Genomic DNA, 25159 nt, shown 5'->3' with positions numbered 1-25159 from the left:
ACCAAAGCCGCTGACCCGGCGGCACAGCCCGGCGGCACGACAGCCGCGGCATGTGGTGTTCTAGTAATTGTCAAATACTCTATTAAAGCCGGCGGCATGATTGTACAAAATACGGCCGGCGGGTTGGGCCGCCGGGCTGTGCCGCCGGCATCAGCGGCTTTGGTGTGTAGACACCTTAAGAGAAGACGCTTGAACTATGCCGTTCATCTTTCCGTACTCCGAGTGTAAATTACATACATACATGCTTCATCCTTTCTCATGAACCCTTCTATCTATTTATAACTATCAAGGCTTATATATAGTTTATATAGTTTTATTTTTTCTTACTTTATATAATAAAGGCCAGTATTATCTGTTTGCGTTTAATAATTTGTACATAATGGATAAATTAGCTATTCATATAATAATGAGCTTTTCATTTATTTATTGCGCAGACCTTTATAGATTGCATGTTTGATAACTACTGAAAATAACATAAATTGTACTTTAATCTGATTTTCGATACAACAGATAATTTTGGCCGTGTCAAAATTCTAGTTATTTATTATTCATCTATTTATAATTCAGATATTCATTATGTAGACCAACACGGTTGTATACTAATAAATTCTAGCTAGCTTCTGTCAGTGGTTTTACCAATTAACAGAACTACTCCTTGTACTTGAATGCAAATTATAGCCTATATATATATTTATTATACTGTTATATAAGCTACATTACTGAAAATGTTTATGACAGTTAAGCTATTTGCACCTGAAGTAGTTAGAAACATAATATGACTATTTTTTACTCGATACTTCGATGTAAGCGTGAAATTGTGTTATATGCATTACTGCCAGTGAACTAAATTAACTACGTATTTAAATAAAAAAATAGGCGTAGATACTATACAAAATTAAAAAGATAGGCGTAGATACTATACAAAATTAAAAAAATAGGCGTAGATACTATACCAAATCAACTCGAATCAGCAACAACGATTTTCCGATGTAACCAAATCTGCCTATATCCTACCCGTATGACCGGTTACAACCGGTTTGGTACAAACCTATTCGGTCCGCGGGATACCGTGGGTATTCAAAACCAAAACGTATGCAGGATCGGTGCTAATGGCCACCAAAATGTGCTGCAATTTTGAATGCAAACAACGATACGAAAAGCTTGGCCAAGCGGATTTCTGCTTCGTTTATTCGAATAATTCTGCGATTGGTATACTTTTGCCGTGTAGCTAGGTTGTCATAACTTATAGGTAGATATGGCGATGTTCATGGGTAGGATGTTACTGATTTTTACATGGACTATTAATACTAGCTGCCACTTAGACTTTTCCACCTACAGTTAATTTGGTTAGATATAAAAAAGTAAGATATTATCAAAGTTACGTTAGTTTAGTCATCATCACTACGTATATCCAATTTCGAGTACTTTAAAGGCCCATCCGAAAAACAAAACTAACAAAGCCAATTTCTCAAACGCAAATACCATTTCGCTAACCGATCGTCTTGAATTGTAGAGAATTCAAGGTAACAGTACGATTTTCATTAATAGACGGTTCGGTATGTCTGTTATTGAAAGTCCGGGCGGGTCTTATCTGTTTCAAACAATGCGGGTGACGGCGAGCATCTGCAAGCTTGTACCTGCAACGTGGGAACGACGATTCTATTTTGTCTATGTATCTGTGGAAAGAGGTATTTTGTGGTTTGCTATGGTTGAACCTGGTTGTTTAGGTGTGGGTTCTTTTTTTGAATGACAAATGGCGGTCGAGTGTCGAAGAGGCATTCAATTTCAAGGATTGATCAAATGTCATTCAGTCGCGGCCATCTTGGTTCGTTTTCTATGATAAAAATAATTTTAAGTAGAACTTAAAGCGTTTGGGTATAAAAATATTACTTTGGGAACTTCGGTTTGACTGACTGTTGTTTTTTCAGTGCAGAAATCGATTTTAAATGGCATTGTAGTCTGGAAAACGTTACAGTCTGAGAATGAAGAATATTTTTTTGTGGACAGAGGCACCTAATATAACGTCTTACAATGCGAGAAAATCGTATAAATATGAAAAAGGATTCTTGGATATTTTATTACTTACCTACGGCATACAATATTTTAAAACTACAATACATATTTTATATGTTCCAAATGCTCCTTTTTATTTTCCTTGCATGCTTTATTGAGACTATGAAGAATCTTAAGTGCTCCTTGTCTGAACTCTGTTTTCTTATTTACTTATATTTACAAGAATTATGGTCCTTGCAAGGGATTTTTCATTCATATAGTTATTAGAAGGTCTAGACTCCATCAAGGTGTAACGGAGAAGTTTTTAAACAATCAATGTTATTTCACCATTTATTAATTTCAAGTAGATACTTAATGGGTGGATGGACACCAAAATTTATTCTTGTTGTAGTTGTTTTATTTATAGTCTGTACTCTAATTTTTGTGTTGTTTACGTTACGTGTCATAACGGCGTGAATGAATGTATTTTATTTCTTTCTTTCAAATAATAAAAAAAAGAAACTAAATTCTTTCTTTAAACTGTTCCTAAGTGAGACATTTGAAGACACGAAATTTTGGAGAACTTGTGGATGCAGCATATTCCGAAGAACTTACGTCGACTGCTTATCTCAAAGTGTTAACTCAGTTGCTCACAATTCGGAACATCTTGACGTACACTGGTGATAGTATTTAGTAGTTTATTATTGGTATTTGTACGGTTCTATTTATTCTAGGAATACTATTTTCAGACTTGATTGAAAAAAACTGATCAGTAACGCAGCACTGAATAGACTTGAATAAGTTTTTAATACTTTTTTTTTTAATTAAAACATTAAACAATACAAAAATATCAGTCATACTAAACAAAAATATTCTATGCATATCAATTTTTAATTTCCTAATAACTATATATGTTAAACCTATTAAGATCATAACTACATAAATACACCTATGTAGTTATTATCTTAATAGGTTTAAATACACTTAATATCTTAATAGGCTTAACGTAATAATTACTACAAAATAAATTGATTTGTATAGAATATTTTAATAACCACGTAAGTGTATTTATGTAGTTATTATCTTAATACTCTGCTACACGGTTTACTTCGAAAATGGTATTATATATTATTATCTATAATTGTTCCGAAAATTACTTTATGTATTAACCATTTTTTGTTTGATAGGAAATCATCAAATGACTCCTCCCGCTGTGGGTTAGCAGCGTGAGGGAGTGACAGACTCTTACTGACTTAAACTCATTGTGTTCCTTCTTAGGCCTTTTATGTACCAGGGGCCGTGGTAACTCTTTCGAACAATCCCGCAGCCTATCGTTTCTGTTGTAGTTAAAGTATTTCTATTGGTGCAATCTATCCGAGAAATAAGTAAAAGGTTCTCATTGAACATAGCAGGCATTCTGCCACGAGGCTCTGACGCTACGAACAAGCTCGTTTAATATAAGAATCGGAAGCGGATTGCAGTGCATTTCGCTATTTCTAAAGCGTGTACATGAAAATGCTTTTTAAAGTGATATTTATCAAATGTTAATAGTTTTATTTTTTCAATTAACTCCGTAAGTACGATGTAGTGATTGGAATGCCTATTATAAGCTTGCGAAAAATAATGTTTTACAAAAAGGTATGAAGTAACCAAACAGCATCTATGTATATTCACAGAGGTTTTTATAGAGGTATAATTGTGGAAAATAAGGCTAAGTTATAAAATTGAATTTTTATTCACTGCTATTTATAGATATGATTAGTCTAATATTGTCACAACGTTTGCACTTTAATACCAATTTCTTTAAGTACATGTCACATTTTCAGCACGCGAATTTTATCTTCAGGATACATTGGCGCGGTTTGAACCCAAACTGCTGAACATCAAACGAGAGCCCGAACCTTTCAAACACTCGTTTGGCAAACTCTAACAGAGTTAAGAAACTCCTACAACATAGTCATAGTTGCTTCAAATCCTCCCATTACAGACCCTTGAATTGGATTCCCGACAACTTGTAGCGATCATGTTCTATTTTCCGGCAAACTTCTTGTTATTCGCGATATCCGCGTTAAACAAACTTTCCCGTATAAAATACAGTTTATTCTCGTAGCAACAGATGTTGACGTGATCGAAAGGAATAACGAAGGCTTACGGCGCAAAGAAAACGCAGATTCTTTGGTATCGCAGTTTTTCCTGTCTTTTTTAGAGATATTGTGTCGTTAAATAAAGGGTTTATTAAAGTACCTCAGCAGTGTGTCTTTTAACGAGTTGCGATATGGCACTATTAGTATATGACTCCATTTCTACTCGTTCACTTGTTTTATCCGTTCGTCGTATAACTGTATCTATATATTATTACAGTTAAAGATAAAATTTAATTCAAAGTTGTTTATTATATTTAGTATTTTCTATAAATATCGGTGATAAAACGAAAACAGGAACCCTTCCCCGTCCGCGTGTTCCCGTCGAACTTGGCCGCTTTTTTAAATTACAAACTTTAACCGATTTTGTAGCGACGTAAAGTTTTTTAAACTTCACGAAAAAAGCTATTAAGTACAACAATGTTGTGCAAAATTGGTTTGCACCTGAGGCTTTTACACTGCCTATTAATATTTGGGAAGCCAAATAGCAATCTGTATTGGAGATTGATACTTTATATGTATGTTTATGTACGAAATGTTGCACTATCATCGGTAGAGTGATTCATTTCTCCTAATTGATTCCAACTAACAACAGTGATATATCTTATTTAATTGAATCTCTTATTGATTTCTCATATCGTTTGATGATTGGGTTCGGATGAAAAAATATTATGCTTTCTAAATGATAGCGATTCAATGAAATGGTTTATGACACGCGATGTATGTTTTTATGAGCATTGAGTGGTGGGTTTTTCTGTGAATACTCATTTGTGTTGAATAAAAATTGTTGATATCAGATTTAGACAGGCGTTAGCGTAGCGTCATTGGACGGATAATTGTCAAATTGTTTTGCTGTCGGATTTTCCGCTGGAAAAATCAGCTGTTGTGAAAACGCTGTTACTAAAATCATTTTCAGAATGTGTATTGATTACAAGAAGTTTTTCAAGATTTTGTTGATGAATTAATGATTTTCAAAGTGTGGTTAATAGGACCTGTGGACTTAATTAAATTGCTAACCTATCGAGATAATTAGGTAAAAAGCGCAGAATTTCCTTGCCCCAATTTACACTTCAAGGCATCTGTTATCATAGATTATAACCTTAATAAAATGAAGGCCAGAAAACCGAGAAATTCGATCACAGGTTATGACTGAACATAAAATCGCTTCCTCTGATCTGAACAGTCGATTTTATTACTCCACGCGTATTTCGGATTCACGAAACCATTAATTAATATGTTATGTTGTACATATGTCCCGTATTACTTAATATCCATGATTATGATGGATTGAAGCATTTGCTGTGTGTCGTTTTATCACCGTCTATCGATTTCTTGAGAGAACTATGAAATAAACTTTTACAAAGAAATAATAATTTCAATAACGTATCAAACACAGAAATACTATGCTGAAAACCGGCTCAAAATCGGTTTAGCTAAATATGAGATAACTCCACACAAACGTACCTACGTATATACTGTTACAACTGCAAACTTTCTTTGGTTGAAGTCGGTGAAAAATCAAAATAATTTAAGAAGAAAATAATCCTCAAATGGTATAGATGAATTCTCTCTAAGTAGAAGTATATCTAGGATAGCAACGACTGGAGTAAGGGTGAACCAAATCATATTGAGGAAACCTTGACTTAAAGTCTGAACTTGCCAATCCGCCTTGAACAAGCGTCTTTCTTCTCTGTGTAACAAGAGGCCTGTGCCTGATAAAAATACTGATACTGACACTCTTATATAGGAATATCTCATTTAAGTTAATACTCAAAGGAATAGAAATCACAATCTTGGCTAACCCATCTCATTTTCTCATTAGCAAAACCGCTATCATAAAAATATTTCGCTTCAGCTAAATTATTATCTTTCTAATTAAGTTAATGTTATATTTTGTTTTATCATAATTTTAATGTTGCTTGAGGTAAAGCTCTGAGGAATTTTATTGTAATTAGGTGCTTATTAATATTCAAATTAATATGATAAAGGGCTAATTAGGCTTTATTATCAACTAGGTCTGCTGTTAAGGCACGGAGTTTTGTAAAGATAATTTAATGAACTGTTATTATTCGATTCAACGTTTATGCTTTAGTTTGGAGAATTTTAGTAAGTATTGTTTCCCCTGTATGGACTGAATTTCATCAGAAGGCATACGTAATCATCGAGGATCTCAATTGCTTGTCATAGCAAGCTGGTATAAAAAAAAACTTTCTCCTCTAAAACCTTTTCCTCAGTGTGACAAATACTATGCTGAAAACTTAAACTTCGGCTCAGCCAAATGAGAGATAAACGTACACAGACATACCACACAGATCAAGCTGAATACCTCCTTTTGTAAGTCGGTTAAAAATCTAAAGTAATAAAACTCCAAGCTGAATATAAACTAACGAATTCACGTTTTTAAGTGTTTCGTGTTTTAATCATAAGTTTTTACGACTCATATTTTGGTTTAATAAGGCGAGAGATAAGGCGTCGCAGTTTTAAGTCAAAATCCTTAACAATGGGGATTGACGTCACGTGTTATAATTAAGATGGTTGCAAGCGATAAGATCTAGCGATTTGAGCTTTGTGTAGGCGTTGAATTAAGACGTTAAATAAGGCTGTTATGTGCTTGACTAAGAACAGTGTAAGTACGATACTCTTGATTTTGACAATTAAATCTTTACTACGTAATAATACTTTAAAGGTGAATGTAACTTTCTCTATCTGTCTCGATTTCACGCCAAATCGATTAAGATAAACTTTGCAAATAGTCTAGAGCTATAGACAGAACATAGGTTGACTACTTTTGAAGTAGTTCACTTGGAATGCAATCACCTGTTCTAAGGTAACCTTTCCACGACTGAAAACTGTCGTACATCTTTGTAATTCATCACAAAAATATCATCTAAATTGGTTCCGGCAACTGACAACGAAAATATTAAGTGCTTCGCAGTAATGTCTTAATTAATTTGTGTCCAAATCGCTTCCTCTCACGCTTGACTGAACAAATGACAACTTAATGTGTGTATTCGAAGCAAGCTTTATTAAGATTCGACGTCTTGTAACGTCACGCATAACTTAAGAAAACAATTAGCAGCTTACCGTGTTATTTAACTGTTGTTTAGTTCATCTTAGTTTGATATGATACTATTATTCTATAGGTATGTACACTAATTTATAAAGCTGAAACGTTTGTTTGTTAAGGTCTTGGCGTAAATCTTAGGAACCCCTAGTTCAATTTGTAAACGTCTGACGGTAGCAGATGAAGCCCATAGACTTATTTTTATCCAGATGTGCGAAGTAGTTCTTACAGCATGCGGGCCGAAACTAGCACAAAAAATCTACGCAGTATTTTTGTGAAGTTCATTATCATCATCATCATAATCATTTTTATTTTTTCTTGTTTTTGAAGAAAAATCTGTTATAAACAACTTTTTTAGTACAATACGAAAGTTTTTTAATACAAATTAATGGACAGAGAAACTCCTTTTTCCTATCAATAAAGGAAATAACTCATCCAAATTGACTTCGACAATGCTATTGTTCGATATAAAAAGAACTGGGACAAGCTTAAGACCAAAAGAGAAGTTTTATCAAACAGAAAACAACAACACACTTAAGAAAAAAGTTATCAAAAAGCGATTACAACGAGTTTTTTGAAACTCGTGTGCCGAAAATATTTTCCCGAAAGAGATTCAAAAAGTACTTACAAGATAAACAATAGAAACTCTATATTCAGTAAACATTTTTATTTATGTTGAATAACATTATACAAACTAACATTAGCCCGCGGTTCCACTCACGTCCCGTCTGAACAAAGCCTATGTATTATTCTACTGCTATAATATTATTATTGTGAAATTTTATCATACGTTCAGTATTTTATCCATGTATAAACTTCCAAACTTTCACAACAAATTTTCTTTCTCAAACATACAGATTCATGTACTCTCTCTCATTGTAACTATGTATTTCGGTAAGACTGAAAAAAGAACTTAAAAAATATCTGCCGTCTACTTTACAACATAAATTTATGTGTCCCTTTATACCAGAAAACTGTAGGTAGCAGTTACAATCATACTTACATAAACTTTCACTCTCCACTCATAGGTAGGTACGTATTATTTACCAAAATGTTTAACACGAGAAGTCCTACATTTAGTTACCTGTAAACCAATGGCATATTAACATTGTAACTTGAATGGTACACAACCCTTTATTTGAGCCCTGTGTAACTATCCCCGAGGGGAATTGGTATTACATAAACACCAGGTATAAGCCAAATAAACTTTGTTACAAGTGGAATGCGAAGGATTCCTACATTTCGCATTAAGCACTTTAAGAGTACCTGCACATTACAGAGTTAACAGTTTGCCGACAGTTGCCTCGATGGTTGGCAAAAAATATTTTTTAAAGAGTAGGTATCTTCATTCCAATCAAAGGATCAAATATGGAAGGAGAAAACATGCTGCGCCGCCACTATTACCGAAATTGGGATAGGGGCAGGAGGATGATGATGACATTCCAATCAAAGTTTTCAGTCGTTCTGATACAGGCCGAATACTTGATTTTTGTAATGAGCCATTCACCTTCATACTATTTTATGAGCCCGTAACTATTGGGCGACTAAAAGTTTGCAGTATGCGGGTGGTTAAAGCGGTGCATTTAGAATGCTGTTTATTTAGTATATATTGTTCAATTGTAAACGATTCTTCTTCTAGACAGATTGGGATTTATCGCTGTTTTATGTGGAAGGATCAATTACCAGGGTTGTTAATGGTGTTATTTTTCTTCTTAACGATGTCGGCTCATGTTGCCAGGGCGGAATTTAATCGATGTTAGATACGTTATTTTTTATTGGCGTTTAAGGACTTAACGAGTCGTTTGATGGTATGTTAGTTTCATTGTTTGAGACTGGTTTGTATTTATTTAAATTGATCTATTCATTCATATCGTCTATTCAATAGAACCATCTAATCATTTTTAAATTTAAATTGTCCCAAACGAAGCTTGTAAATGACAGTGAATGTTTTTCAAAAGGTGTACGTAAAACAGTGATGGCGACTGACGGTGAGGTGAACTTTTTCCAATTTTTCAGAACCCATGTCATAGAGATATACGAATCGGTTCGAAAATATAACAAAGCGAGTTTGCAACAAATAGACGTTTGAGGGATGAGAAAATTTTGTGGTACGCCCAACTACACCGCGAGAGATCTTTCAACATTGTTGAAAACTTCAAACACCATTGAAATGATAATTTCGCGAAAATTCTGTAAATGTTTTGATTAGTCGTTAAATAAAGGCTTACGAGTTTCGGTTTGAATAACAAAGGTTTAAAATTTTGATTATTGTAAACAAAAATCAAAAGGGAAGCCGTGTCTAAATATTTGCTCCGTTTCTGAACTTCTGTTAGATCATAAACAATTCAGGGCGATGAAAATTTAGATTTGCGACTTTAAACTATTTTTGCGTAAGGGTTTTGTAAGGTTCGATATATTTTAAATAATTTTATATCTTAATAAATCATTTCAAATGTTATTTAATAAAATAAAAATACATAAAAATATTTATCTCAGTTGAGGTAAGAATTTTGTCTCCCGAAAGCGACTGCGTATGTCTGTATGGCCTTTGTATACATGTATACACACACACAAGTGCACTCGCTTTCGTGAGACAGAATGTCCATAGGAATCCTAACATGGAAAAACAAATCTATAAATCAAAGTTCTAGTACACGACTTGATTTTATGAGACGTGTTCGTAACCTATCATCACAAGTTTCTTAGTCTTTCTTATTCTTTCTAGGTAAGTATTTAGATAAGTTTGTAGGAACTTAGTCTGTCTAGATCTTACGGAATCAAAATATATATTTACCATTATAATAATGATTATAAAACATATTTGATGGTTAATGACTAGGTTAAGTTATACATGATTATTTCAAGAAAGTTATATAAATCCCCACAAAAAAAAATAGTTTTACAAAAGTGTACCAAAAACTCCGTAACATTTTGAACATTCAGTAAAAAACTTAAACAAAAGAATACTTACAACTCTTATTTGGTTATGACTAACTACGGTTAAACTAAGGAAGTCATAACTTGTATCAGATATAATAAAAGTCGGCACACAACTATGTTGTACATTTAATATTCGGGTGCCAAAATGCGAATGTGCCAAATACAGTGTTGCCAAATTAAATTGTTAATTTGCTTTTTTGTAATTTAAATTAAAAAGTTTCTATTGACCTACATATTCGTAATTTTGCAGCTATTTTCAGTTTGCCTTACAATTTGACTTGAAAAGATTTTTACACGTGTTTAACATGAAAACTCTGCTTATTTGAGCTACAGAAATCAATGTATCTACCGCAATTACCACGGTATGAGAAGCAACAGGATTGTCATACCACGTTCAGAATATGACATATCCACAGGTGTACAATGTTGAAGATTCTAAACTATCAGCCTTATTTCAAGTAATTTCTGAGACCCGATGAATTTGCTATTAAATGTTTAAAATATGCAGCATAATTTTAGTTTATTGAACCGAGTGCTGTTATGTGGAATCACTCGCTTAACATGAATTAAAACTCTTATAAGAAATTTTATCAATATATTTTCAATGTATTATAGCCGAATCAGTATCTGCCTGAGATACTGCGTAAAATGTGGTATAATAATATATGACCTTGTATATATTTACGAGCAGATCATAAAAAATATTGATTTACGTAGGCACACAATATTTATTAAAAGGCTTAAAGAAAATAAACCTCGACGTTGTAAAAAATGTTTGATAGCCTAATTTTAGTACTAAAAATACTGGTTTTAGATTTCAGTTTAATGAAAATATTATAATAACGTATACCTAATAGGTTTATCTTTTTTGTAGAAGATTTTTAAACTTTTTTGTATCCGATCATTATAATTATCATTTTGTAGTTTTTATCCAAATAAAGATTAAATAATGTATTTCATATAGGTAATATCAATATATTTCAGTTTATACTCTGAAAACAGTAAGAAATCTTTTCCGTACAATCTTGCGGTCACACAACGAATTTAATAAAATTGTACCATTCCTACTATTTTATGCGAAACGACTTTGACACTCCATATTATCTTCTGCTAGAATCAATATCGGTTTTCATAAAATTTCAAAACCTCTGGGAAATTATGACCGACATGATTTTTGTGGTATCAATCAGGTCGGTATTCGACGGCGAGTAATATCGGCTTGGTTGATTTGATTTTTAGCTCAGTAAATTATTATAAAACCATTTCACTGCACTGTTATATTAAAAATCTCTTTAAAAAAAATGAAACAGACTTCAATAATAGAGGCAGCTTAAATCTTCTCTAAATTCTGACGTGAGATAATTTCGCAAGAACATACACACACACACACACATATGAAGAGAAACTGAGAACCTCCTTCTGAAGAAGTTCAAAAATATTATTTTTCTAAAAAGAAGAACGACTTTGTATCGTCAAAAATCTGAAAAGTGATTGCTCAGATCTATTGCATTTACATTATTGCACGTGCTTAATTGCTTAAGTATTCATTTTCCAATTTCTCATTACGAAACAATAATAAATTATATAGGTATTTATGCTAGAATAATTAAAATCTAATAGACATAAGTACCTTACTAGTCAATCGATAGTATCAGCATCGATTGACTATATAATATATTCTATCAGCAATAAATCAACTTCATTACTTTCTTATTACCCAATTGTTTTGTGTCCATTATTAGGCAACTACTTACATAGTACACAGACTCGACATTCGACTGCCAATCTAATCGAACCGAACTGTATTATACCTAGTTACGTAGTTAGGTTAAGAGCAGTATTAGCATAGTTTGCAATTCAATGCGGCACCTAATGTCTCCATTACGCGTGCTACTTGTAGGCATTTCAAGTGCGCTTTAGTATACAGGTAAATTAAATTCTACTCTATGATAGGTAGGTAAACAAATTAAGTGCATTTTCTTTCGTTTTTGTAGTGGCTTAAGTGTTTACAAGAATTTGAAGTAGGTACTGATTTTTTTCTTGTCTCGATTTTCTTAGACTTTTGTGTCGTTAAATAGCTTGAAAAACGAGATTTCCAATCTATTGTCAGGTCACTATAAAATCTTAGGCTAAGATAAAATACTGTTTTATATTTTGTGCACAATGAAATGATTATTACATCATTAAACAAATAAATACAACAGTGAGTAATCCGCTCAGACGGTCACTACCAAACTCAAATAAATTTTCGGCATGCGGTAACAATTTGAACATATGGCTTTTTAAATTCCCGACACTCAACAGATCAACACTACACCCACTAACATTAAAATATCTGCACGTTTAACATTTTTCTTTGTCTCAAAGAAATATAAATTATACGAAGATTATTATAAATCACTCACCCTTTTATAGTTTCCTTTCAACAGCGATGGTGTTCGCTTTAGCGCCAATCTGTAAAGAATATTTGTTTATGTTAGTTATAAAAGTGAAGCAAGGTAAAATTTGATAACAATTCTTAACGTAAGTAGAGTTTATTTCGGCATTCCAGTTCTCGTACAGACTCCTGTCTAGTCAAAGATCAGAATCTACAAAATGACTTTTTCTTGACTTATGATTGTTAGTCGTTTGTCAAGCTTCTCTAAAATAAAGCATTGCACATAGGTATAATATACCTCACTATCACCTACCTAGGTCATATTATGACAGCAAATTTCTAGACCAATAAACCCAAAAACTAGACCAATACAATTCCCATAAGCACTTACAGCAAAAAAAGGCTATATCTGACGCCAGAACCATCAATCAATTAATCAATTAGCGGACAAAAATCCAATTAAGTGTCGCCCCATATCATTGAGTGTGAACAGTTACAGGAATTCCTATAGTGTGACCAGTCGCAAATAACGAACGGACTTTATTACGTCACAAACCAGTACAAATATTGAAAGGGAACTACGGTTTCGGATTTTGAATGCGACCTTTTTGCGGATGCTGTTTTGTTTTCTTTTATTGAAGCTTTTATTCAGTTTCAATTTTGCAGATCAATTTATTTTGTCAGAAGGCTGTCTGTGGTTTTGCTGCTACTCTGGTAATAGTGGTAATTTATACTTATACCAACTTATACCTATTGGCTTAGCTATAGCATAGCCAAAAAATTTGCTTGCTTGATGGTGCTAACTTTAGAAAATATTGGTTCAATTTGAAATATTGTTTCAGCGTCAGGTACAAAGCCCATGTAAAAAATAATTTAGTAAGTAATAGTTTCCATAGGGCGTGGGTGAAGCCGCTGGCAGAAGCTGGTTCTTCCAACACGGTTATTTACCAGTTTTTGATCTATTGCTACCACAACTTGTACGATTAAGTAAGTGAGTAACTGCTTATGTAATTTTCACAGCCCATTAACTGAGTATCACAAAACGCCTTCGTAACATAGTTTATCAGGATTTTCGGATTTAACTGGACGCAGTAAGCATAGCTTAACCTTGATTGATCGACCCGTACGATTGTTGTAGTTAGTTAACAAAATACATTCGCTACTTTCACACTAACAGCCAGTTTCTTCATCAAAAGTAAAAGCCAAAGTAAAAGTCAAAGTAATGTCTAAAGCAAAAGTGACGGTCAAATTCATTTTTTCTATTAGTTTTGCTGTCACTTTAGCCTTGAAAAAACGAATTTGACCGTTACTTTTACTTTAGACATTACTTTGACTTTTGATGAAGAAACTGGCCGTAAATGAAGGAGCGGTTATACAACAATATTTTGTTACAAATTCCGTTCCGTGAAGCACTTTTATACTTATTGAATAGTTTATGTATACAGTTGATGTGACAAGAAAGAAATTGAACAATCAAGAACGAAACCATTACTTATTTCTTAAGAAATCTCTTCCACCAAGAAGTTTAGCTCGCTTTAAAAATAAATAGTAGGGTTGTGGTGGTCAACGTCAAATTTTTACTTAGTTTTCATTTGAAATAAAGTATCCAACAATGGTATCAGAAAGTTATCTCTAACTAAAATCAAATACGGTTCGTGTTGTGAGTTTGTAATAGAAATCGTTTTATCGCCCGAATATCGAATAAAATCGAATTATTTTATCGTGTATACCTTTATTTTTAAGTGGCTTTTGGTAAGTTCAATTATGGCCCTAATACATAGGATTTCATTGATATAGATGCTTGTGGAACTTTTTAAGTTTATTAAATAAAATAGGTAATATACTAAGTGGGTTATATTTAACAAACTCGAAAAGCGTGACCAGTAAACTTCATTTTCCTTTCAACCACAAAACGTAATTTTCAACTATTTTACCACAACATTCTGGTGTTAAAATTACGTCATACTGCTTGTTTTTTACATCGCCTCCGCGAATTTTTATACTCTGTTACTAAAACTGTTAGATTTTATGTCGTTTTGTTGGAAAATAAACAGAAACCGGGCCTGGCCTAAAGCGATGTGGTTAGAATTCAAAGAAGTACACACAGTTCGTAGGTACTCAGCCAAATTGCTGCTTTTGATCTGCAAAATTAAGTGGTTTGTACTAAAAATGTGTGGTAGGTCAATGTTTGTGTTAGGTATGATTCTGAGAAGATATTTCTTGCTATTTTTGTATGTTACTAAAGGTTTTTTTGTTTATGTATGTATGTAATGAGCGGTGCCGGATGTTTAACCAGTACACTAGAGCATATAGAACTGTAGATTTATATATTAGCGAATAAATTGGTCCTCACAAAATGACAACTAAACTTGCCCATTGTCCGCGGTTTCACAAACGTTCCGTGGGAACTTCTGATAAATAACAGTTAGTAAGTTTATTTTATTCATATTTCCGTAAAAATATACACACATTCTAATTTATATCCTCGTTCTTTTTGGGAAGTCGCTTAAAATGGTAAAAAACTTACAACATACTGTCTTAAAAAGAAGACTCCTTAGGTGACCTAAATAAATGTCTTATAAGCTTATATCTTTCTACATGGCCTTATTACTGAATGTGAAGTAAGAATAAAAAGGATAAACTAAGCCATCTTCAAATACGTTTAATGTTGAGATCATGGTAGGATTTTCGAGATTTCTTCTTTCTGAACAAAAATAGACCATTATCATTTGAATTGCTTTATGAAAACGATTACTTTTATGTGGGTTTTGTTAGGTAATCTTTACTTTTTTTCACGCATTTACTTTCTAGTTATTTAGGTTACTTTCCTTTACTATCCGAATATAACTTAGAAATGGATTATTCCTTTAACATGTCCAAATGAATCCGTAGTTAAGATTACAATAACGGCTTCATCAAAATCTGAAATACTTACTTTAATGCGATACTAAAATAGAAGGTCCAAACATTCACTCCTTACTTAAATATCTTAAAAACTTTATCGTATCAAACAATTGCCTTCCACTTCTGAACGTAGGCCTCACCCAACAAACGCCAACCATTCCGCCCGCATATTAAAAACTTAACCAGAAACACACTCCCTTGCCAAATTAAGTAAATGAACCAAAAGTGACAACCAAAAATTAATTGCAGCACACGAGTATGAAAACTTCAGCTGTAGTCTGCACGTACAATTTAAGCCAACGGCTATTTGCTCTTTGAATTTTTAATAACTCACTGAAATATTACAGGGGTATTTGCAGCGATGTGCCAAATTGCGATTTCAATTGCAGTTTCTATAATGCAGGATTATTTTGCATATTCCTACCGTAAATTGGTGTTATGGATTTTTATGATTTTTTCGCTTTTTTATTGTTTTTCGCTCGGAAGCTGGTATTGTTATGTACGAACGTTGTTTTTATCGTGTCGTATTTTACGGTTGGTAAATTCGAGCGAATGGAACAAATGATTCGGAAGACAATTTTACGCTGCTGTGTTACATGTTCATGGATAAATAAGCAAGATTTGACATATGTTGGGTATTTACTAAAACTGTACTAAACTAAAACATAAGTCTTTTTTTCTAACTAAAAAAAGACAAAGTTTCAAACGGTGTGAATTCGTTTAAAGATGTGCGCGTGTTAAAAAAACGGCTATAAAGTAACATTGTGGAAAAAGAGGTGGATAATTGAATAAAACAATGACTACAAACTGACCTAAAACAATGAAAACTATTTTCACGGAAGGATAGAAGGGTAGACATATTAAATATTGTGTGAAATACCGCATACACTTCATCCTTACATAATTAAATTTTAATCCTTCGTAGTTTGAGAAGCATTTTCTTTATTTATTCAGTATATTATCTCGATAGATGCTACCTTATTTTTCAGAACTAATTAATATACCAGGATTCGGTTTAATTACTATAAAACCACAAAGTACAGAGCCATTCGATAATTTCATTACTACATCCAATTTGGTAATGCACTTTTTATGACAGGACCAATATATTGCGTATGATTACTGAGTAGGTAGGTACATAGTTATTCGCCGTCATAATTTATTTTCAAGTTTTATAAAATAACTGAAAAGTTTCGATGTCATTTTCCCCATTTGAAACCGGACCATTAACAAACTACATGTAAATGCAATGCTAAGCAGTAAGTTTATTCATGTTACAATGTACAATTTCCAACAGTATGGAAGTCAGCTAATTTGTACTAGCTGGCACTTTTTGGAAATGCATCTCTCTTAAAAATATTTATGTTCTAACTGAGTCTTGGATGAGCGCCAAGACTAATAAATCTATCGGATGACTATGCCGTGGAGTTACACGTTTTCGAAAAAATGGCGTGTCGGAGGCAGCTTTCGATCACATCACACCTGGTTTTTCACATGGGAGTATGGGAGTGGATAGAAGTGTGTTTACGTTCCATAGGATGAAGGGCGAGTAGTTGTAATGTCATTAATATTGTCATCCATTTTCAGAACCATGTGACAACACGTAGATTATTAATTGGTTTTTGTTTTTTATATGTATTAGTTTATAAGTATTGTATTGTTAATTATTTATGTATCATCTTTTCTATGGGCCTTTGTTGCCTGATGTAAAGGTATAAATAAATAACATTACTCGCATTTCTTAAATCCACTTGATTTAATCCTAGAGTAAAACCCATTAATAACTGAACCAAAAATACAAAACTCATTGAGAGAATCGAAAATACGTATTTATGTAATGTTGATGTTAAAACAAAACTGTTTCAGACTGACAGCAGTGCTTATTTCTCCAGTGAGCCGTCATTTCAAGGAATTTATTGAGGGCTGTCCGATTGAGATATAAAGAATCCGGTATACTCTTTTAGTTTTAATTCTAAGAAATACACAAATGGTTTCATTGAAAAATAATCCTCTCAACATCAATTCTGAGTTTCCGATAAGTAATAGTTTTTCATAATGGCTTCTGTGGCGCTGAGTAAGAGCGCGATTATACCTACTAGCAAGATATATGATTACGGATAGCCAGAACATTTTAGAAGTAGTTTTAGTCACAGTTCAATCATTTAATTTAATCGATAGCTGTTTAACTGATAAAATGCACTTAATGTCAGAGACTAAAATTCCTCCCAGTCAAGTTTGATAAACAATATTATATAGATCACAAGACAAACCTATAAGAGTTTAAGTTATTGTAACACTGCGAATCGATTTGGAGTTTTATCACTTTCGCTTTCGCACAGAAGAAACTTCGAAAAAAAAGTACCTTAGAAGTGAGTAAAATAGAGAAATAACTAGCGAAAGACGACGACAATTAGCACAAAGCTATTGTTCAAGGTATCCATTCATGTAGTAGTACTGAGTACAGGCAGAAAAGCCATTGATGGAAAAAGTGTCCATGTTCGAAACATTTTGCGGACCCAAATTGATGAGCATTCAGAGTTCGTGTCGACGTCGAAATTAATGCGGTTTCGTCAATTGATACAGAATAATTCGAACGAGTGTCGAATTTACGCGATAATGTCGATTTTGAATAGCCATTGTGAGTTCGAAGGAAGAATTAGGCCTGATTGGTTGCTTGTCATCGTTGGTAATTTGTAATCGTCAAAGAAATTTGTAGTTGCCCTAAAAGGCCGTGTAATGATACTTAAGTTTTTTTGTATTTTTATAGTAATGTGTTTTTCGGAAATATTGTTTCTAATTTCCGTAATAAGGGCTCGTTGTTTTGATTTTTACAAATTCCTTATAGTTCTCTACCTATAAAAATACTGATATTTGTTTAAAAACCTGAGTAGTAAACCTATTAAAATGCACCAGTATTTTTCAAACAATAACTCTAGATTTAACTCATAACTAAACCAATTTAGAAATACATTTAAACCGGTACTCTGTGAAACCGAGAGCTTTGACGTTTTGTGACGATTGTGTTCCAGCTTAAAGAAACTAACAAAAGCATTGAGTTGCATTGTTTTTAAAATAACACCATTAGTACTGAACAAGAATCTATACTAATATTATGAAGCTGAAGAATTTGTTTGTTTGCTTGCTTAAAGCTCAACTCCAAGAACTACTAGTCCGATTTATAAAAAAAAAAACAGTATTAGATAAGTCCATTTATCGAAGAAGGCTTGTAATAGAAAGGTTCTATAGAGGTAAGTTATCTATGTTTTAATTTGAGTGCACCGCCTAGTTGCCTCGGGATGCGGGTGAAACCGCTGGCGGAGAGTAAGTTTATATCAAGACACAAACTTCATTTTAAAGACTCTAGGAGTACCTACAAAATAAGGACTAAAAAGTATTTGTTACTCGTCGAAGAACAAAGTAAACTTTTTCCTTCGTTGATGCCTTTCTTTTAGCTAGGTCTTACAGGAACGAACCTGCTGGAACAAAGGGGAAGGGATCCTCAGAAATGAATAGAGCACAGCAGTTTTGATAAGTATAACGAAAGTAAGCATTTTTGATGGTTTAAAGTTTTTTTTAGGTAGTTCTGTTGCAAAAATATTTTAAAATAATTTTCTATTATTTTTCTCAGAAATTCTTGCATAGTAACGTCTTTCTATTTTTGGAGAAAATATACAACTTTGCGAGGAAAATTAACTGTACCTACTACTAAGTTTAAGTTTCTAACAAAAAACTTTTGCTTTCATTATGTTTAGGTTAACAATATAATGGTTTTCCTGGAATTGTGAAGAAAATTAATTTTCGTACCAGTCTCCATACTAACTGGATTCATTAAAGCTCTGCTATCAAAGTAACTTTTGTTTATTAATCACTTTTTTTTCGAAAATAGTCGAAAGAACGTATACATATTTTTTGTGTCAAAAGTCATTATTTGCCTTTTCCCGACCTTTTGTCGGCCTTTTTCAAAATGTGCATTTTTACCGATGGGATCAACGTTCTTCAGTAAAATTGTTCTGAAACAAGATCTTATACAGCGAAATAAATCCAATCCAGCGACTTCCAGTGTAAGTCGATAAGTCACATTGAGCTAGCGTTAGTTCGATCATCGCCTACAATATGTCAGTTCTATTTCATTGACTGCTGCGGTTGATATGAAGTATTTCCAATGGTTGATCGATAAATGTGTGTACCTAGTTTCTTTTCGATTTTCTGTGCATTATAAAAAAAAGTATTTGTGGTTATCTTATTTTTGTAAAAAAATAACATAAACTAAAGCTACACACTTGCTCTATTACATACTTTTTACTATATTTAAACGAAATTTTCATAAATATTATCCAATTACACTTACAGAAGATATGAACTATGACGTCTTAATAAAAATTAGGGAAAACAACAAAACACTACAAACTTGGTATTTCTTAAAAACTTTTAAAAATAAAGTCGTGAATGTTACAAAAGTTCGTATTCTTTCCTGTTTGCATAATTTTTTGAGTCTAAATGTTGGGATTTGCATGCCAAAATAACTTTGACATGAATATTCTATTATGCAAGTTTACGGTTTTATTGTGACCTATTTTTCTTGAAAGACCTTTACGACCTTTTCGGGATGACTAATGGCTGCTCCTGTGATTAATATTTACATCTTTTTTAGGTTCTAAAGCTTTATTTTCACGTAATCTTGAAATTTTATCATACTTATTTAGAAGTACCAACAAAGGCTTTTAGAATTACAAGAAAATATAAATAAAAAATAATTATATTTATTTTCAGCCTTTCGTCAGGCGTACTTCTTTATTGGTCAATTTAACTTCTAGAATTTTGATTTCACAAAGAAATTATGTTCTCAGTTTGTTGTGTATCTAAGTATGTGTGTTAGTCAATTATCCGATCAATCACCGATCGATCAATGACCCGATTTCGGTCCGGTTTTTAGCATAATATTTGTGAAATTGAGGAGCTTTGATTTTTTGGTATAAAAACGAACTAAAGAGTGAAAATTATAAACTTTTTATAACTAAACAAAACTTTTATTTGCTCAGTCAGTTTGTCAAACTTTTTGTAACCAAATAAAACCTTTCATTTGCTCAGTCAGTTTCAATTATTTGTAAAAGTATTCTTTTTCATTTCAAAATCATTAAGTTCCTATTTCTCTTAGCACTGCGGTATGCTGCGTAATAATCTCGGTGCATTTTCAAAGTGTGCTTCAATTTCACAGCTTCGCTCTTTCCGGTGCAGATCTTTCAATTTTCCTTTATTGAAAGCTCGTGCCTTTTATATCTCGGAACCATTTCATATTTTACACTGAATAAAAACTTGCTTTACCAATTTGTATTGCATTGGCGGGTGTCGATACAAATTACTGGTCTTCTTCTTAACTTTTCCAATGTTATTTTGACATATTATCTACTGTGTTAGAAGATACGGGGAAAAGTTGTCAGTTAATCTGTTACACTTTCACGCTGAAATGGCTAAACCTAATGAGGTGAAAAGAACAGAGATAGACGGCGACGTAAGTACATAAGCTGCTTTCCATCTGATTCGTGGAAGTCTGTGTGAGCAACGTAATAAAGAACATTACTAGCAAAAACCTTTCACATTTCCAAACTTCACCCTCCAACAAAGCATTCATTAATAACTAATAATTACCCATAGTATTCAAATTATTCCCACTATCGCCAATGTTATTGTGAACAAATTGATTAAGCTCTATTATGTCGGTTTTAACCCAATTTGTATTCATGTCATCTACAATGTGTAGCCACAATTCTACGTTTGAAGTTGGACGGTGGACCGTGGAGGTCGTCTATGCATTTGAGTACAGCTTTAAATTTGGAATAACAGCGGTTATGTACACACTGTCGGATTTGCGGCTCGGTTTTCCGCACGCAGCAAAACGCGGCAGAAATCGGTCGCGCGCTTATAGAGGTCCTCTTTCACAGTAGTTTATTGTCAATTATTTGCTTTCGATCGTATAGGTATGACAAGGCACATACAATATGAGCGATGTCGTTCAGAAAAAACGTTCGGTAAATCTGCTTGTATGAATGCACTGATAAATTCAGAATAAGGGTTAGAGCACAATGTTGTTCGATTGCCAATAATTAGTGATAGTACGGCCGAAGCGTAGTCTTTAATTAAATTCACTGAAGTAACGTCATTAGCATGTGGTTTGTGTAGAAACACAATTGAATTCTAATTGAAGTTGCACTATGCGTTTGCCAGATGTTTGCAAACACGACGTACAGACTATTTGGAAAACGTTAAAAAGTTTTAATTCGTGATCGTTTCTGTTAATAAAGATAAATCAAGTTCTAGCACATGTGACCACAAGGCTATTTCCCGTAACTTTATATTGTCTTTTATTTCTTTTCTTAATGCGAAACATAAACAATTTATTACGCGAAATGAATTGCCAACAACAGTTGCCGTGATTTAAGATATATTACGGTGATTTTGGTGGAACCTGGCTAATGTCATTGGGTAGTTAAAACGGTTTAGAGGGCCGTAAGCCAAAGTTATAACTTCAATATGAGAGGGAACAGAATATTCCAATGGTGGGCTATAAATTCAAGGCTTGCTATTATAACGCTTAGCGGCTTTTGTCGAAGGAGTATTAATGCCGTAGAACGAAGAAGATGGCTGAATTCGTAGTCTATGGATGCTTCCCATTCTAAATTTGAATTGTGACAGCAAAAACACATCATGGACTCAGGCGTGATGTTGAAAGGATATTTTGTCTCCTTGGATTACAATGAATCTAGAAAACTTGAAGAATTGAAAGCCTGAACAACTCTCAAAAAATGTGGAACTAGTTTTGTGTTTCCTTTTCAATTTCGATGGCTTCCTTTGTAAATATGGTGTGTTTTGGAAGTAAAAGAACTCCCTGTAGGAAAAGTTTACAGTCACAGCCTTAATACGAGAAAACACGTTACTGAAAGTTTAAGTAGCTTGTCAAATAGTAGTGTAAACATGATTAAATCTTTAATTTGTGCGTTTCGACACCATGTGCATCAAAATGACCTGCAAGTACACGAAAATGTTGTTCCATTGTTTCTTTCTTAGCTAAGTATCTCTTCTTTGATAGTCATATACCTCTATTTATAGTTAATAGATATCTTATCAGTAAAACGTACCAAAATAAATAGTGCTATTTCCCTCAAGAACTAATTCCAAGCTGCTCTGAACAGAAATACTCGTACCGCGTTGATGAAACCCAGAAACAAATGAAAGCTAAATATTATGCAAACTTTTTGCATGCGAGTAATGAAATAGTCACTAATACTCTCATCCGAATGGAAGTCGAGAATTTAATTCACGCAGAATTTGCGCTCATTTTATGCACAGACGTACAATATTATTTTTCACGGACATACACCAACATTTTTCCACATATTTTCCATATTTTTATTGTTATTACGAGTGCACTTCAGCATAAATTTTAATATAGGAATAAGGGATATCGTAGGGTGATTATTTACGCTTTTGACCTTGCATCATCAGTCTTGTCCTTTTGTGGTGTTCGGGTCATTTATATTGGCGAATGGTCGACCGTTGATGGCTAAACCATTAGTACCCGTTTTTTGTTTTATATAGCTTTTTTTTGTAGCTATTTTGTAGCTACGAACTTAGGTCAAGTTTTATATGGTGTCATTATGTTGTACATGGTAGAATATGTAGTTTATTTAATAACGATGAAATACAAATGAAATTTTCGTTCCTTTTCAAATTGGTTGCAACGTTCTCCCCGACAATATAAACACGAAGATCAGCTATTGTTAATTCTTTATTTAGTGGTTACGTTAGGTATACATAACACATTTATTGAAAATATTTTTCACATCGATCTTCCTAAAATAAACCCAGTTATAAATAAAACGTGTACCTAAAACTTATCTTTAATACTTAAACTTATTGGCTGAACTAATCTACTTCCCGGCAGTAGCAGGTGGACTGAGAACCATTAGTTATAACGAGTGGCGCCTCTACTATTAATCTATGGTCACTGTCTGTCCCGATGTTTAATTAGCGACTTTAGAAGATTTTCCTGAGGTACCAGTAACCGGTAATTTGTACATTGTCATTGTAATTAATGTTCGAGCTATTCCCTGTTATGAGGTAGACAAGAATTTATTGAAACATTTTTTATAGAGCACCAATGTGTTTAACAGTAAAATTGCTCAGTACTTTACGTAAATGTAGATTTTTAAGGACCAAGAGTACATTATATACGTCAAGTCACAATTTATAATAAGATACACAGCAAAGACTAACGTTATGTTCTTACATATATGGTATACCCTTAGGGGTATAAAGAGCATTCGAGGAGATATATGATGGAGGTATAGTTGTGGTCTTACCTTCGGTCGCCTGGCATATATTGGATGCATGGATGGATAAAATATTGCATTTTAAAGATAATAAATAAATAATCACTGTTTATAATTTTTCAAAAACTTTAGATTGTTCCGTGAAGGTTTTAGTTCGTTTTTATTTTACAAATTGGTTAGACGATGTGTGATTTTTACCAGCTCTGATCGGAAACACGTTAATAAAACCGATAAATATTGTTCATTTTTTAACTACATTGGCCACGTTTCGAATATTTCGTAGAGGCGTTGTTTTACAGCCTACTTTTTTGACGTTTATCTTTCTGATTTTTTCAATTAAACAATATTGATTAGGTATTGAGTGTGAAACATGGGTGGAAAATCGAGGATTTTGGATGTCCAAATCTTCAAATGCTATTTTTGTTACAGAGGCATTCAACGTTCCTTCCACACTTTTAGCGGCTAAAAAGTAAAGCTCTCCGCTAAGTCAACACATTTAAATTACCGTGTACCAACCTTCAGCAACTGAACGTAATGACAGCTTGCCCACGGCTGCCAACATGGCGGCGTGACAAATGGCCGCCGGCAAAAGATACGAGCTCTTTTCAAAGAAAATACTCAATTCTTATGTTCCTTTGAAGAGTCTCATTAGGGTTTTTAAGATATTGTTTTAATGGTGCATGTTGGCTGAGTTGTAATGAAATAGACTTCTTGGATAATGGGTTTGTGTCTTTCCTACATGTTTTTGTTTAGAAAAAAGCCGATTGATTTTTGGTTTCAAGTAGTATCCATAAATCGCGAGGTTTTTTAGACGGTTTTCTTGTGTGATTGAAAGATTTTGAAATATAACAGGTTTTCAAAAAATTAAATTACTGAAATAAATTGACAAACAAGTCGAAAAAATAAACAAGATTTCTTTCTTTTCTCGTCTAGGTTTCCTCAAAAATATTTCAGGCTGACACGACAGAAATACCTACTAAAGAATTTAATCAAGGTGGGAACAAGAAATGCCAAGATTTTGGTCTAAATTATTTTAGTTCATAGAATTATTTTGTAAATCTTTTATCCTTTTTACTATATTTTTGTGACAAACGAGGTTCATTTTATACAAATTTTAGTCATCACCTAGTTACCATTAATAAAGAATAGACATAATTTCGGTGAAAATCGTTCTAGCATGTCCGAAAAACATCTTTTGGAAAGTTTATTATTTCTTTATACTTACTATTTTTTTTGTTATATAGATTTAAAGCATGCTTGTTATTGGTAAGTCTAGTCAAGATATTTCTTTGTTTAAATATAATTATTTTAGTGTGTAGGTGTTTGACCTTTAAGCTAGTTTGGTAATCTAAATATTTGCAGGTTCCGTGGTTTTAAGGAGCAAGCCGGATCTTGATTGCAATAAATATACTTA

At 33.1% G+C, this 25159-nt stretch overlaps 1 protein-coding gene across 6 annotated transcripts in view; it reads right to left on the bottom strand.

Annotated features, from left to right (window-relative positions):
- The window catches only part of LOC110384010 (tachykinin-like peptides receptor 99D), a 125278-nt gene that overhangs the window by 81420 nt on the left and 18699 nt on the right, over positions 1-25159 (bottom strand). For 5 of the 6 annotated variants that reach the window (XM_021345023.3, XM_049838831.2, XM_049838829.2 and 2 more), the window contains exon 2: positions 12543-12591. The exons of the other annotated variant lie outside the window; for it this stretch is intronic. The gene's annotated coding sequence lies outside the window, so the exon portion shown is untranslated. The remainder of the gene's footprint in view (positions 1-12542; positions 12592-25159) is intronic. 6 annotated transcript variants of the gene reach the window in all.

The sequence above is a fragment of the Helicoverpa armigera genome, chromosome 12 (assembly GCF_030705265.1).
Source record: "Helicoverpa armigera isolate CAAS_96S chromosome 12, ASM3070526v1, whole genome shotgun sequence".
In the NCBI taxonomy this organism is placed as follows: Eukaryota; Metazoa; Arthropoda; class Insecta; order Lepidoptera; family Noctuidae; genus Helicoverpa; species Helicoverpa armigera.
Note: the sequence above shows the minus strand (reverse complement) of the source record. Positions and strands in the feature narration are given on the sequence as shown.